The sequence below is a fragment of the Opisthocomus hoazin genome, chromosome 1 (genome assembly GCF_030867145.1).
Source record: "Opisthocomus hoazin isolate bOpiHoa1 chromosome 1, bOpiHoa1.hap1, whole genome shotgun sequence".
Lineage (NCBI taxonomy): Eukaryota > Metazoa > Chordata > Aves > Opisthocomiformes > Opisthocomidae > Opisthocomus > Opisthocomus hoazin.
Genome location: NC_134414.1, coordinates 113,668,049 through 113,684,781, shown reverse-complemented (window position 1 = coordinate 113,684,781; position 16,733 = coordinate 113,668,049).

Below are 16,733 nucleotides of genomic sequence, written 5' to 3'. Positions count from 1 at the left end.
ACCCTTAGAACTATTTCATGCCAAAGTCATTTCTGAGAGACATTTAGCTCTACTGGAGACTTCTATCCTGGCCAAAACCAGCCTCCTGAATAGAGATGAGCATTTAACACTCTATGCCCTAAATTTATGAGGCAGTTTCAAAATTAAAAGAGATCATACTCAGTGGTCCCAACCCACCCCTCCGGAGATACAGGTGCATGATTTTCAGGCTTGGACAGAGTTTTAATAAAAGTATTTTCCTGTAAATCTAAATTGGAACTCAGGTTGGAGGCGCCGAATACTGTCTCATGAAGTTCTTACTTTGCTGTAAAAGTTGCAGGAAAGGAAGTTTGGATCCACCACTTGCATGTTAAATGGTTGCCAGAGGATCATGCAGTGGATAAACAATGACTGACAGAGGAAGAATCTACCGTGACCACTGCTTTAGAAATAGAAAGTATTTGAATCTCTTTTCTAGAGCTACTTGGATGTGAGATTTCCAAGTGCCTGAGGAAATTGTAGAAATTCAACGGGTAAAGTTACTAACCTTTCCCATGCTTATTACATAGTGTCCCGCCCCGCCCGCCTGGTGTGTAAGGGGAGGTCTGAGGCAGTACACACAAGTAGAGGGAGTATCTAAACCTATCCAGCCTCTTTAGAAGTAAAGGGAAAAATCTCTATTTCAAGCTATCACAAACCATAGTCCACATTACTTATAAAACTGACTGTTGGATATGCGCTCACCTTCCAAGCCGCTCAGCTTTGAGCGTTCTCCTGTTAGGGATCCCTACACCAAATAATGTATCATGCACTACCTTACAGACAAATACTACTTTCCATCAAGACCACTTTGGGAGATGGTAATACAAGAAGAAAAGAATAAATATGCAACGTGTAAAATGTCCTGCTCCCCTAGTCAAGTTTGGCTCCTACACAACAGTATGATCCTGTGGGCATCTTCAATGGTTGTAACAAAAAATGAAAGAAGGAATAGTGGGAATACTTGGTGACTTGTCCAATGCACCTTGGTCTATATCTGAGGGGAAAGGGTGAATTTAGATATGTGGTAAGAGTGCTTGCAAAATATTACCAGGAGATTGCTTGGGAACTTGTACCTTAGAAGCTGTTATTCCTAATGTTTGTGTATTCTAAAATTTAACTGTGGAATCAGGATCACTCTTATGAACACTTGTTCATAGGATCAAACATAGTAATCCTCTAGCAGAAAGGCTGACCACATTCTGCTCCTTTTCTAGATGGTTTCTTCCCTAGTTGGGAGTAAGTGAAAGAAGGCCTTAGTTAACATTTCATCAGCAATAGAAATTCTTGGCAATAATACTGCTGGTGTAATTACGGCATTAGAAGAAGAGGTTTCGCAAGTGGCCAAAATTACACTGCAAAATAGAATGGCATTAGATAATTTGTTAGCCTCACAAGGGGGAGTATGTACAATTATTAATACCAGTTATTGCATGTATGTTGACCAGAGTGTAAGGATTTCAGCTGTTCTCCAGAAGATATGGGAACAAGTAAAATTAATCCATAAGGTACAATTGGATAATACTTCAGCAGGATTCAAAGAAGTACAGTATTGGGTCACCTCCTGGATACCAGAGTTAGGAGCCTGGTCAAAATGAACTCTTTATGGGTTATTGATTTTTATAATAATCTTTGTAATACTGTTTGTATTCAGTGTTGTAACACTTGTTGTACTGAACTGTGTTCACTCCTTAGAGCCTACGAATATTCTGCTCCCATACGTTAAATAACATGAATGTTAATTAAAAAAAAAAAAAAGGGAGAGCTGTTCTGCAAGGTACCGTTATAGAGTTCAAAATTAGCAATAGCTGTTTAACATTAGTAGACAAAGGCTCTAGGCCACAGAACATAAACTGTAATAACTACTTTACAAGATGCTGAAGAGCTAGCCAGAAAACTGGTTGAAACTGACCTAAGAGGATGTTAAACAGGATATAGAACCACTATATATTGCATTAAAATATAACTGCCTAGTAACAATACAATGAACAAGTCAAACCAATAAGAAGCAAGAAGACCTCAGACCTTAACATTACTATTGGTTTTAACTATCACGTGAGGGGTGGGAAACTTAGATTGTAAGGGTGTAAATGCCCAGGTATTTTTTTGTCTAGGGTCCCTCTTCAGAGGCACTGAGCTTGAGCTGTAGTGCTATTAACAAAGAGAACTTTACAGAAGAATCTCTCTTTCAGCAGAATCCTAGAGTTGAGCGCTGTTGTGGTGGGAATGTAAGATTTCCATAACATTCAGCAAGCCTCATAATGTTTGGTGGGCATGTAAACAGGTCAAGTTTCAAAAGGATTATGCAAGCACAAATCGTGGAATTAAGAACAGAGACCTTTTAACCTACTGCTTTTAATATGTACCTAAATGGGGAAAAAAAAAACAACACCAAAACAACTAAGGGTAATCCCAAAGTACTCGAAGTAAAAAAGCTATAACTTTCATTTCACTTGCTAGTCATACTCTGGAAAAGCAAATTCTCCATTGAGAAAAGCAAGACCAAAACACTCATACCTCAAATCTATACTATTCCATGGTTTTAGTTATGTATTCAAGCATGTTAGATCCTGACTAAAGATTTCATCAATAGCTAGACAGCACAAGCATATTATTATTTTTGGAACTCCCTAGTTGAATTGTCTTTGCAGGCGTAGTGTACACTGTTGGTTTTTGAAGGTGATTAACTGAGTCACCAATAGGGTTCCAATAGGAGATCTTAGATGTACACTTTTGCAATTCTAAATCTGAAAAAAAAAAAAATTGTGTGAACACATAGTTATTTAAAAAAATAGTGACATTGCTATGCTATATATTCATTGATTTTTTTAATCAGAAAAATGTGCATGTAAGTTTAGGATAGACTGTAGAGGTCTGCTTACATAACCACTTACACTCAAAGATTCTTTAAAGAACCTGTGAATCCACATGTGTAGAAAACACATCTGTACAAATACATATGAAAAGCAAAACATTAACATGCAGTCTCTAATCCACTATGTTAGCCCTGTTTGAGTAAGGGTCAGATTTCCCTGCTTACTTGAAGGAAGGAGTCTTGATCTCACAGGCTGCAACTCTGCAGTGAGCTTTAGTAGCTGCAGGTGCTGTATCCCTGACCTTAGACCTGAGGTGTATTCCCCAACACAGTGGGGATGGAGGGAATACATAATTTCTCTATTAGTGCTTTTGTTCTATATCCACTAAGTGCTACATTTCCCACATCCACAAGAGACATTTTGCTCATTAATGAACAACTAAGAAAAAGTTTTGCCATAACCCATGCCATGCTTTTTTTCCCCTTGCACAGAGCTCTGCTGAAACTTCCCTGTCTATAAGACTTTTAAAAACATCAACTGATAGAGAGATGTCAACTGATGCAAAGATGTCAGGCATATCATTCATATTGCATATAGACACAGTCGGATGTGACAGGGTATGTAGTTTTTTGTATGGCAGTAAGTCGTCTGGGAAGGAAGCACTTACAATCTAGCACATATTCTTCACATGTGTATGCATCTTCTATATTTGCAAGAAAGAATATTAATTGTCCTCAGCCAGAAAACTTATCTTCTGTTTTGCTGTTCACAGAAGTCCTGAAGTAGTACGCATATTCACAGTGTCAGATACTAACCCTGACTAACCAAAGTTTATCTTAAGGATATATCTACAGGCTGCTGTAGGCAGGGAGGTGAGGTGCTTAATGCAAGTTGCGGTATCTACTACTACTTTTAATGTCAAGGCAAACACAAGAACCAAGCTGAGAATTGTATGTTGATCTACTAAGAGTGAAGAACTGATTTCTCTGATTTAAAGCCAGTACTATACTGGAAGTGTTTCTTGTCCTTGCACACTGCTTGAATTTTGCAGTTAAGGGTCAACAAACAGAATTTTACAGACTGTTAGTCTATACATGAATTATTGCCCCTGGGTATTGTAGAACTAAAAAACACTGGATCATTTTAGAAATGCTCTTTTCTATGTGATTAAAACTGCATAATGATATTTAGGCACATCAGTTTAGGACATGTGCCTAGTAACTGGATCAGCATTAAAGACTTTAATATTACCTTTGGAAAAGTTAGTCTCTGGATTTATAATCCACAAAATGAAATAATTTAGACAAAGAATATAAGCTGCTACTGTCCATAGCAGTAAATGCTTTTATCAAATAAAATATAAGTTTCTCAAAATACATATTCTCAAGAACCCTGAAGATTGTCTAAATCATAGTTACAAAACTCGTGTTAACCAGTTAAATTGTAAACCTTTAAAAAATCCTCAGTATAACTTCAACTATTGTGAATCATTTATCTGTCTCTCATCCAGGGAGGACAGAAGGGCTGCCACTTTTGAGACTGTTTAAAGTACATTTTATATATTAATGTTGGACAAAAGAGAAAACTACACTTGGAGCATACAAATAAGGCAAACCACAAAAGCCAGAGCATTCAAGTTTAAATATGCAATTTAAAAGATGCTCTTGCTTTTGAATTTGCAGGGGTTTGTCAGCGTATATCTGAGCCATTATTTTATTTAAATGCAGGTTTTTGTCTGCATTGGGTTTCTGATAGAAACACGATAAAAAGCTGTTTGAATTCATTGTTCATGTGTGCTTGTAGAGCAAAAAGCTATCCCAAACAGTGTCGTGCTAGATTTCTTTTTTTCCCTTCTCTTTGATTTATAAGACACAAGGACTGTGGTTCCTTTTACGTTTAAGACAGAAAAACTCTTTCATTTAAAAATGACATTTTGAAGATATCTCTTTCTTAGCAGCTACTTAATAGTATGTTTGTGACTTATCTTTCAGAATATAAAGTTCTTTCTAGAAAGAATATTAAAGAAAAGTATAGTAGAACTAATTTGTACCATTATAAAAATTGTATGATGAAATACTTGTGTAAGCATATAAACTTTACTTAGAAAAGTCTTCTAAAAAGGTCAATTCTTAACACATCGTTTGAGGCTTATCTGGCAGGTATGCTTGTATTTCTGCTTGTTACATATATCAGTGCTGAAAAATTATTAAAAGTTGTGAAATCTAATTTCAAAATCTTTTCTCCGCATCCAATTGCTTCTTTGAGTCACTGATATCTCACTACCATTTCAGACTGCCTCACAAACTGGACCAGCATTGTATATGTTTCCCTTCTTCAAAACATGCTTCTCGGCTGTTGCAAAATAATAGCTTTTCCTGTCTCTTTACTTTTGCCCTTTCAATTCGGTGCTTAAAGCATTTGCTTGAAGCATCTTTTCAGTTTTCGTTCAACTTACTTACTCTTATACTCATTGGAAAACACTAACTGCCTTTTCCCAAAGCATGTGCTACACTCTATCAATACCTTCTCTGCCTGTGCAATTCTTGATAGCAGATTCCTTAAGCTTATAATGTTAGCTCTTTCTGAATTATTTTTTTTAAAACTCACAGAATCACAGAATCACAGAATGGTAGGGGTTGGAAGGGACCTCTGTGGGTCATCTAGTCCAACCCTCCTGCTGAAGCAGGGTCACCTACAGTAGGCTGTAGAGGACCTTGTCCAGGCGGGTCTTGAATATCTCTAGAGAAGGAGAGTCCACAACCTCCCTGGGCAGCCTCTACTCCCCTTCAACTTCTCTAATCATTCTTTTTTCTATGTAAGTCCTTGTAAATTGCAGGGTTTCAGGTTCATGCTTCTTCCTTAATAATCTTTGTGGGAAGTCTCATGTCCTCGTGTGGTATTACTTACTAAATCTCTGTCAGTACTGTTGTGCTCTACTTCTGACCTCTGCCTCATTTATTCAGTCCAATATTTCTTATATCCTGATGTTAGTCCTGTATAACTGGCTGTCAGATTGAACTCATCAAAGGTAAACCAAATACATATATCACTCTGGAGTTGTTCAGTTCTTTACTTGTTCATATTTGCTCAAACACTGGGAAATAACGGGTGTTTCAGGCATGTGGGGGGGTTGTGCATTGGTTGTGTAGGATATTTTTATTTTGTCCAAGAAGTGTCATGGACTGCTTGAGATCAGTGAAGAGCACTTCCCATCTCTTGTCAAAACATTTCTACTTATTTTAAAATAAAGGGCAAAATCGTGCTGTGTATTCATTTAAATAAAACCTTACAACACAAATTAACCCTCTCTGTCCCAACACGCACTTCTGTGAAACGAAATAACATTTCTTTCTCTTTCTGCCCCAGGAACAGGAGCTTGAACCCTATGCGGGCCTTTCATATTTACGTGCTGCTCAATGAGGTTCATTAAACTGCAATATTCTAAGAGTTATTTGGACATTGATCCAAGAAAGCTCAACAGTAACCACCTCAGAAAAACCAAGATGGGAGAAAAGGCTTAGGCTGGTGTTTGTATAATGTTGCTGTGTTTTTAAATAGAGGGATGTATTGACACTTTGAAGTACGATAGGGATTGTTTAAAGCTTAATGTTCAGTCCACCAAATTACTTTCTGAAAACAAAGGGTGTGGCAATACACGTGGTAATTCTCTAGAATGAGTTCTATCTGCAGATACTTACTAACTGTATCTCTGATAGACTTCCAGTCACTACAAGGTGATGTTTTTACAGTGAGGTGTTGAATGGTGCCTTTTAGATTAACAAAAGGTAGTAAAGAATACACATGGAATGTCTAAAGTGAGGGGAAAAGGGCAAATTTTTATTTTCCCCTTTGGTTCTTGGTTTTGGAAGTTAGGGGGTGGTTGCTAGATGGCGAGGAGAACATACTGCTTGGTTAAGGAGAACAAAAGAGTATCATGGAATCATAGAATACCAGGTTGGAATGGACCTCAAGGATCATCTGGTCCAACCTTTCTTGGTAAAAGCACAGTTTAGACAAGATGGCCCAGCACCCGGTCCAGCTGAATCTTAAGAGAGTCCAACGCTGGGTAATCCACCACTTCTCTGGGGAGATTATTTCAATGGCTGATTGTTCTCATTGTGAAAAATTTTCCTCTTGTGTCCAATCAGAATCTCCCCAGGATTAACTTGTATCCATTTCCCTTTATCTTTTCAATGTGACTCCTTGTAAAAATGGGATTCTCCATTTTCTTTATAGACACTCTTTAAATACTGGAACACGGCAATAAGGTCTCTCCTAAGCCTTCTTGTCTCAAGGCTGAACAAACCCAGTTCTCTCAGCCCTTCCTCATATGGCAAGCTTCCCAGTCCTTTGATCATCTTTGTGGCCCTTCTCTGGACCCTCTCCAGCCTGTCCACAACTTTTATGCATAGTGGGGATGGAAACTGAACAGAGTATTCCAGGTGCGGCCTGACAAGCACTGAGTAGAGTGGGATAGTGACTTCTTTATCTCTGCTGGTGATGCTCTGGTTGATGCAACCCAGCATCCTATTGGCTTTCTTTGCCGCAGCAGCACACTGTTCACTCACATTGAACTTGTTGTCCACCAGCACCCCCAAGTCCCTCTTCACAGAGCTGCTCACCAGCTGGGTAGATCCCAACCTGTGCTGCACTTCTGGATTATGTTTCCCCAGGTGCAAGACCTTTCACTCGTCCTTGTTGAACTTCATAAGGTTCTTGTTAGCCCACTCTTCCAGCCTATCTAGGTCTTCCTGCAGGGTGGCTCTCCCTTCCGAAATACTCACTTCTCCACTTGGTTTGGTGTCTTTGTCAAACATCATCAGAATACACTTGATCCCATCATCGAGATCACGTATAAAGATATTAAACTGTGTTGGGACCAATATCAGTCCCTGGGGGACCCCAGTTGTGACAGGTTACCAGTTTGAAAAGGAGATATCTACCAACAGTTAGCCAGTTCCCCAACCACTGCACAAACCACTTGTCTAAGACCATAATGCATCAGTTTCTCTAGGAGGATGCTGTGGAAAACTGTACTGAAAGCTTTGGACAAATCACAGAATCACAGTATGGTAGGGGTTGGAAGGGACCTCTGTGGGTCTTCTAGTCCAATCTCCCTGCCGAAGCAGGGTCACCTAGAGCAGGCTGCACAGGACCGTGTCTAGGTGGGTCTTGAATGTCTCCAGAGAGGGAGACCACAACTTCCCTGGGCAGCCTGCTCCAGTGCTCCGTCACCCTCAGAGTGAGGGTTCTGAAGTTCTTCCCCATGTTCACATGGAACTTCCTATGCTTCAATTTGTGCCCATTGCCCCTTGTCCTGTCGCTGGGCACCACTGAAAAGAGTTTGGCCCCATCCTCCTGACACCCACCCTTGAGATATTTATAAGCATTTATGAGGTCCCAGTAGACAACGTCCACCACTTACTCCACATCAACTGAGCAGGTTACTTTGTCATAGAAGGTGATCGGATTCGTCAAGCGTGATTTGCCCTTGGTGAATCCATGCTGGCTTTTCCCAATCATGTGCTTCATTTGACTTGTAATAGCCCTCAGGATGATACATTCTATAATGTTCCTAGGGGCTGAAATAAGACCAATGGGTTTATAATTTCCTGGATCCTCCTTTAAGTCCTTCTTGAGGTTGGGGGTGACACTAGCCTTCTTTCAGTCTTCTGAGATGTCCCCCAATCTCCATGACTTCTCAAAGATTATGGAAAGCGGCCTCCCAACAACATCAGCCAGCTCTCGTAATACCCTTGGGTTGATATTGCCAGGGCTTATCAATTTGTAGGGGTCAAGCTTCTTCTGGGACCTAACAGTGCTGGTAAAGACAGAGGTGAAGAAAGTGTTGAGAACCTCTGCCTTTTCAGCATTGTTAGTGACCAAATCATCTTTCCTGTTCAACAGCAGGCCGTTTCCTTCTATCTCTGCTTGTTGTTTACGTACCTGAAGAACCCTGTTGTCTTGTTTTTGACATCTCTGGCCAGTTTCAATTCAAGCTGAGCTTTTGCTTTCCTAACTATATCTCTGCATGCCCTGGCAATGCCCTTGTAGTTCTCAATGGGTGTTTGTCTGCTTTTCCATCTCTGGTACACTTCTCTTTTGGTTTTGAGCAGATCCAGAAGCTCGCAGTTAAGCCAGGGGGGTCTCTTGCTCTGCCTAGCTCCCTTACCTTACCTTTAGAGGGCATGAACTGGTTTTGTGCTTCCAGGAGAGCGTTCTTGAAAAAGTCCCAGCACTTGCTAGCCCCTTTGTCCTCCATGGAAGCTTCCCACAGAATCCCTTCCAGCTGGGCTCTGAGTGAGCTGAAGTTTGCTTTTCAAAAATCTAAAACCTTGATCTTAGTAGTAAGATTCAGCATGCTCAGAAGGATTCCAAACTCCACAATATTGTCATCACTACAGCAAAGGCTATCACTAACTGAAATTCTACAAAGCATGTTTTCTTGGTTTGTGAGCAGCAAATCCAGCAGTGCCTCACTGCTGGTTGACACATCTAACATTTGTATGAGGAAGTAGTCCTCTATGCGTTCCAGGAACTTGATGGATGAGATGTGCTCTGCTGTACTGGTCTTCTAACCAATGTATGGGTAGTTGAAGTCACCCATAAGAACCAGGTTGTGCTGACCCTAAGCTTGCTTGAGTGACCCAAATATTGCTTTGTTGGCATTATCATTTTGATTTGGAGGTTGGTAGCAGATGCCTACTTCAGATCCCCCTTGGAGACTACCCCTGTGATCTTAACACAGAGGCATTCGATTCGAGGTTCTCCTTAAGACGGAGCATGACTCCTCCTCTTCTTCTTCCCTGCCTGTCTTTACAAAAGAGCCTACAGCCATCCATCGTGATCCTCCAGTCATGTGAGTTGTCCCACCATGTTGCAGTTATTCCTATGATATAGCTTTCTGACTGTGCACAGAGCTTCAGTTCCTCCTGCTTGTTCCCCGGGCTCAGTGAATTGGTATACCTGATATCCATTTATTTCCTGGATGGTTTATTCTGTGGTAGACTAAATTTGTTTCATTTTCTTTGCTTGCTTTGGCTTTCTTTGTGTTATCAGTGCAAACATACTAAAAGTCTTTCAACTGCCTTAGAAGAATAGCAATGCTCAACTCCCAAATCTGGATTTTACCTTAGTAACTTTGTTGATCAGTGGGAGAAATTTTTTTTTTCCATTGAGTAAAAAGAAATTATTCTTTAAAGCCTTAGAAATTCTAGAGGAAAACGTTACAAGGGGTGCTATTTTTCTACCAGTTGCATTTATTCAAGACTTCAGAACAGAGGGAAAAGCATGCTTTTAAAGAATACTGAACCTGACTTACTTGTGTAGGTCTTAAGCTGTTGCTATATCCATCAGTATCTTCTTGCTAAAACCTGACAGCAAACCTAAGTGAGACAAATGTACCTATATAGTCTGACAAGAGATATGGTGTTCCATATCGCATGGCTCCCAACCCCCATGAGTCCTAATCTCCATTCCTCACAGCTCTTGCACCACTCAGGGCAGTGTGGGTAGAGGAGCTGCAGAGGAAGGAGTGAAGTTGAGCCTGGGAAGCAGGAGAATATGTTTTAGTTTTTTGTCTTTGTTTCTTGCTATCCAAGTCTATTTTCAATTGGCAATCACTTAAAATAATTTTCCCCAATCTGAGCCTGTTTTGTCTGTAGTGGTAACTCGTAAGTGCTTCCTGTCTTGATCTCAGCCCGTGATCTCTTCCATGTTATTTTCTCCTCCTCCTGCCCTGTTGAGGAGGGGGAGTGAGAGAGCGGCTAGATGGTGGGTTGCCAGCGAGCTAAGGTCAATCCACCATAGTGTGCAAGCTTTGCTCGGTGAAGTTGAGGGAGATCAACGTAAAGGGTACATCAGTAGCCATGAAAGAGGCATAACTGGGACAGCTGTTATAATAAATTAAACTTTTCCTTAGGCACTTTCATGCTTTCTGTTCTTCAGATGTCAGTCACACCTTCCAGATGTGTCTTTTAGCTCTCTTCCCCCCTGGGATGAAGAACAAACAGTATAGCAGCAATATTATGTTGCTTCTTGTGTAGCTGCAAATGTCTCAACAGCTGAGGGTGGAAGGAGGGGCTTGTGTAAGAAAACAGAATCACTTCCAAAGCTTTAGTTAGCATTAACAGGCCTGATCTTTGAACATCATCAGCAACACTAGACTTCCAGAATACATATAGTGATGGTACTCTATATGCTTTTTAAAATAACTTTAGGAAAAATGGTCGGGGAGGGGTTAGGGTGTAGCAGACCTCTATGAAATGAGACTTGTCTCAACATCACCTTTTTACCACAGCCTCCACTTCCTGACTGGGACGACCTGCATCTGGAGAAGCAACCACACCAAGCTTGGACAGCTATCCCGGTGCGCCTGCGCCGGGGCCGGGGCAGGAAGAGGCGGGGGGCGCCTGACTGAGGAGATCACAGGCTGCGCGTGCACACGGGTTCACTGTGCGTGGGCTGACATGAGAAGGGCCTGCGCGCGCCTTTCGGGTGCGGTCTCTCCTCCCCCCCGTGCGCCTGCTGGAACCCACTGCGTGGCATCTCGACATCGAGGAAGGGCTCCTTCTGCTGGGCATCGCCGGACTTGTGACGGCAGCTGATAGTGCCCTGTACCCACCCCCTCGTTCCTCAATTTTCTTTCTCTCTCTCGCATCCTCCTTCTGTCCTCTCTGTTATCCCTTTGTCCCACCTTCAAGTTATGGCTTGTTGAAATAAAGCTTGTGGGGTTGTACGGCTTCTGGCCTCATTTGTGTCTCAATCTCGTCCCCTGGGATCGCATCAAAACCCTCTCAATATTGGATCGGGACATAGGGGTGATGGTGTTTGTCTTGGATTTTGGGGGTTTTTTGGGGGTTTTTAATTTGGACTTTATGCTGAGGATCTGATACCAGAACCAGACTTTTTTCGTTATTATTGTTCATCAACCCTCTGGCATCTGCAGGATTTACTCTGTTATTCTTGCTTATTTGGGCCAAGCATTATGAAGTCACCAGTACATGTACTGCCACACTTCAGCTTGAGGCAATTCCCTTTAAAGTCCTTTCTCTTTTTTCCTTTTTTTTTTCCTTTTCTTTTCCTCCCCCTCTGCTTCTCTAATAAGGTTGCAGTTATATCATGGTGTTCCAGAAACATGTAGCAGCTCTACCTGTCATTGCACTGGTCTTTATCTGATAGCTTCCTTGTCTGCCTGCTGAGCCATCGAGCATGCTTCTATTATGAAGACTCTGAAATGATACAGTTTTGACAATAGAAGAACACTTCATTCCCATTACATGTAGCCTTAAGTATACACATTACTTATACCAACACTGTCATTTATTGACAGTGTTGAACTGTCAGTGATCCAGTTAGCACAGTTAGGTGCTGCAGATTCAGCTGCTAGACAGAATGACATTTTGCTCATTGAGCTTATTATTACATTTTGATTTTATACACTGGATTAAAGTCAAAACGCAGACTGGTTTACAATAAAAAAGAAAATAAAAAGCAAACCAGGAACATTTAACTGTTTGCACAATGTTCCACAGAATTTGGAGACAGACCTGAGCTTGTACCAAACCGGGGAGTTGAATTCTGTGGGTGAGCGGTTTTGTTCTTTTAAAGAGGCTGACATCTATAGTTGTGAAACTGTTGAATATTAATGAACTTCAACCTACTGGAAATATTAGCTTCAAATTAGATCATTTAAAGGCCCTCTGTTGGATGGAATAAGAGAGATTCATAACATTCTTCATTCTGAATTCAAAAGGTAATTCTGCAGAGGTTTGTAAAACATACAAAGATCAGTATGAATGCAATATGAATGGAAAAATGAAACTATGTGTTTAACAGGGGTGAAGACTGGGCTGTGTTGGTAGTGGAGAATACCATTTCCAGGACACCACCCCCAGGATGCTGTTCCTAGTAATGAAATTGAGAAACGTCACCTCTCAAGGTGAGAAAGCCTGCACCATGGTAAAACCACACTGTGGGTGATTGGGCAGCAGTTAGGAGGAACTCAAGAAATGTGGTGAGGACCTGACAGATGACATCTTTTTTTTACTTCTGTGTTGTATGTCTGAACCTGGCCTGACCATTCAGATGCATTTATTGGTGATTAGAAGTGCAGAAAGTCATCTTGATTGAAGATTTAAAAACAAAAACATTCACTTCCTAAAAACAGGGTTCACTTCATTAATTGTCTGGCTTCAGAGTCTTTAAGATGTACTTGGATCATTATTTTTGTCACATCTATTAAATCCCTAGTTAGCAAAGTGCAATGTTCTTTTTTTGATCTGGAATACAAGCCTTTAAGGGAAACACCAAATGAGGAAAGACAAATTGCACTTTCACGTAGGAGTATAAAGCACAGATGCTACTAAGTGCACTAGAATGCTCACATTGAGCCTCTTGCTACATGACTGAGGTTTGTGGCTTAGTCCATGAACAGAAGCTGAACACAGCTGTGATCACTGTTTAAGTTTAGAAAAATCTACATTTAGGCCTCTCTTCCTACCCTATCTTTTCAGTAAATTTAGGCAAGTTAGAATAGTGCAGCCCCTGTTTTCCACAATTCCCCTGGAGTTCTGTTGAGTGGTGCACATCCAAGACTTATCCTGACTGGTGGGAAGGGACCTGAACACACACAGTCCTTTTGCTTGGACATGTTAGAACCAGAAGAAATTCCTATCATGTTTGTCATAGCCAAACAGAAAGGCTAAATTTACTTGCCCTTTTTTCACTGCACTCCAAGAAGTTGCACAGGTACAATGGGCAAAGAATTTACAAGGATTTACGTAAGTGCAATGAGAAGCCTGTATAGTCTAATAAATATATCTTCATATCAAATCACCCTCTTTACACGTTTCCTATTTCTTCAGTGAAGACGCACACATTAGGAGCAGACACATCAAGCGGGTTGCTGAGTCGGTGCTGCCTCAGCCTGTTCTTGGTACCACTTGTGCAGTCATCTGTCTTCCAGATGCTGCTTTTTCAGCAGACGAGAGAGAGTCCCTCACCACAGACAGTATTGCTTTAGCTGTGCACAGGTGGGAATTGATAGATTTTAGATCTTTATTTAGGGGCAGTATCTCGGTTCTCCACTACCTTTAGCCATAAGGCATACAGCAGTTCTTTGCCCAGAGTGGAACAGCTAACTCACTTGCTCTTTCTCTTCTCAAAACTGGCTTTGTCTTGCACTATCAATAATTTATACATTGGAAAAAAAAATAATCTTTAAAAACCCACAAACAAGCAACAGTACTTTCTGCAAAGTATGAGAGCTTTGTGAGAAACTCTAGATAGCAAAAATTAAATAAGGGAGAGGAGAGGAGAAACCAGGGAATTAGGATAACAATTCATAGATGTTAAGCTCTGCTTAAGCCATGTCATTTAATATTCCTTTTACTCTATTTCCATGCAGATAATGCTCATTATATACTGTCAGGACTTTTAAAGCTATAAGAAATGTTAAGAAATTATGAGAAGCACAACAGACTATATTTGGCAGATTGTAATGTCATAATGGACATCACACATTTCTGCTCCTTCCAGTTTTATAATGCACTAGGGAATTTGTGCAAACTGTATCTGTTTTGTAGAGCTACAGCATATCTGATAGTAAAACCCTCTTACTCTTCCTAAGTCTGTTTTCTGTGCTAGAGTGGGCTTTGCGGTTAGGAGAGGATGTTCTAATAGCACAGTCAACTTTTATAGGAAAGTTTCCTGGCGTACCTTCCCATCAGCTGTCCATTTAAACATGGCAAAGTTATGAAATTGCAGCTATAATTTAGCCATCTGGTAGCTGATGATTCATCTCTGTTCCTCAGAGATAGTAATTTTGTTTTGCTTTTCCTTTTCCTTGAAACTTGGGTTTGCATGTGATCACAAGAGAATACGTTTTCAGAGGATGCTTCGAGTTCAGGACTACTGTCCTTGTTGACATACTCTCTCTTTTGCAAAAGCACTGGTGGTGATGGGTGTTTCTAGGGCCAAATAGTTTCCATATGTGAGTGAAGCCACTGAGGGTTTAGGCAGCCATGGATTTCAAAGCATTCTTCCCTGATCTCCTTGACATTAGAGTTATTAAATTATGCTAAAACAGAGGTGGAAAAAATTCCCTTACCTGCCTGTACACGCTTGCAAACACTCGGCATACTGGTAAAGATGATAACTCTTCCACTCTTTCTCAGCATTTTTTAATGAATAGAGGGAAAACTTGAAACATCGATGGAAAGGGTTTTGCTCAGTTATCCTCTCTACCCTTTCACACCTGTTAGTCTTTGAGAAATTAAATGTGAATGAGGGAGGGTTGGGAAAAGATCATTCTTTGATCCGTAGAAGTCTTTATTTTACAGGAAAATGACCCCTTCTTATTTTAGCACTGTATAGCACACTTGCCAAAAAAAAAAAATTATAAATATTCTAGTTCTGCATTTACAGAGGAACCTGATATTTATATACTAAAATATGATAACTACTGAAGTTATAATTAGAATGTTTGGGAAGAGCGGGAAATGGTATAGTAATTAAGGTTGAGCTGTCCTTTGAATCCATCTCCATAACATTTAAATGCATTCATTAATTCAATACATAATTGAGAGGCATGCCATTAACGCAACAGTTCTGAATGTTTATCAAATTACTTCCAATCAGTGTATCTTGATGATGCCTGGCAATCCCGTGTATGGACATCAATAAAATACTAATTATGAAATACTAATTGTAATCACCCCATAAGGTCTAAAAAGAAGCATCACTTTTTAAATTAAATTAAGTTAATTTTATTGACTTAATTATTGAAGGATGAGTGATTCCAAGCTGTAAAACTCTGAACTGACATTTCAAATTACTTCCATACTTATAATTAATGCCAATTATTCTAAAAGCAAAGACCACAAACAAATAGATGCTGGAGATAATAGGTCATGCAGATTAACACACGCTTCTTCACCAACTGTTGAAAAATGGTTTGTTAAAAAGTAAGTTTTACAATTTTTTTTTATATTTTGTAGAGAAAAAAAACAGAAGATCTGTAATCTCAAGTTGTTTTTTAAGCAAGCTGCTCTATTTGTCATGTAGTCAGATAAGCTACAGTTGCAATGGGAAGTAAGTGTTAAAAGCTGGGCAAAATATGTAGGTAACTCAGAAACTGATCTGATTTTCTTTTTTCTCCTTGCCTTTCTGGAATCTCATTTCCCAACCTCTGGGTTCACAGCTAACCCTAAGGCAATATATTTGATCATTAATATTTTCATTCATAAAGTCTGGAGTGTTAATAATGAATAGTCTGAGTTGAAGGAAATTCTGCTATTCAAATCTCAGATATATTTAAATAATCCTAGATCTGTTTTCCACTGCATTAGGAGGTATTTAAGCCATGTTTGTCTACCACTTTCAATAATAAAACAATAAACTATAGGCATGCTGTTAAACTTCATCAGGATTTGTTCACTGTTAACTGATTGGTTTGTAAAATGATTATGCAACTAAATACAGTTTTATATTCAGAGCTTTGTTTTGTTTTTACACAAAAAAAAAGAATAACAGGGCAGTTTGGAGGGGATAGGTTATGTGAGTAAGACACTGCTATGTAGATATGTTGAGGCTATGGCAAGGTTTTGGTGCATCACAGAAGAAAGGGTTATTTACTGACTGCCAGCTGTTTGAAAGGCGTATTGCTGGGTTCCTTTACACTGCCAGAGATATTGAATCTGTGCATATGAGGATAATCTGACTGTTTTCAGGTGAGGTCTTCTTTAGCACATAACTGAAAGCTAAACTTTATTCTTAAAGAGATACTAACGGGGAGAAATGGGACAGAGCTAAGGTATCCTAGGCAAGTTAAAATCTAGGTTTTGGCAGAATGTGCATTGGGATTAACTAAAACTGTATCTGTTTTAGAGTGTTTCAGAG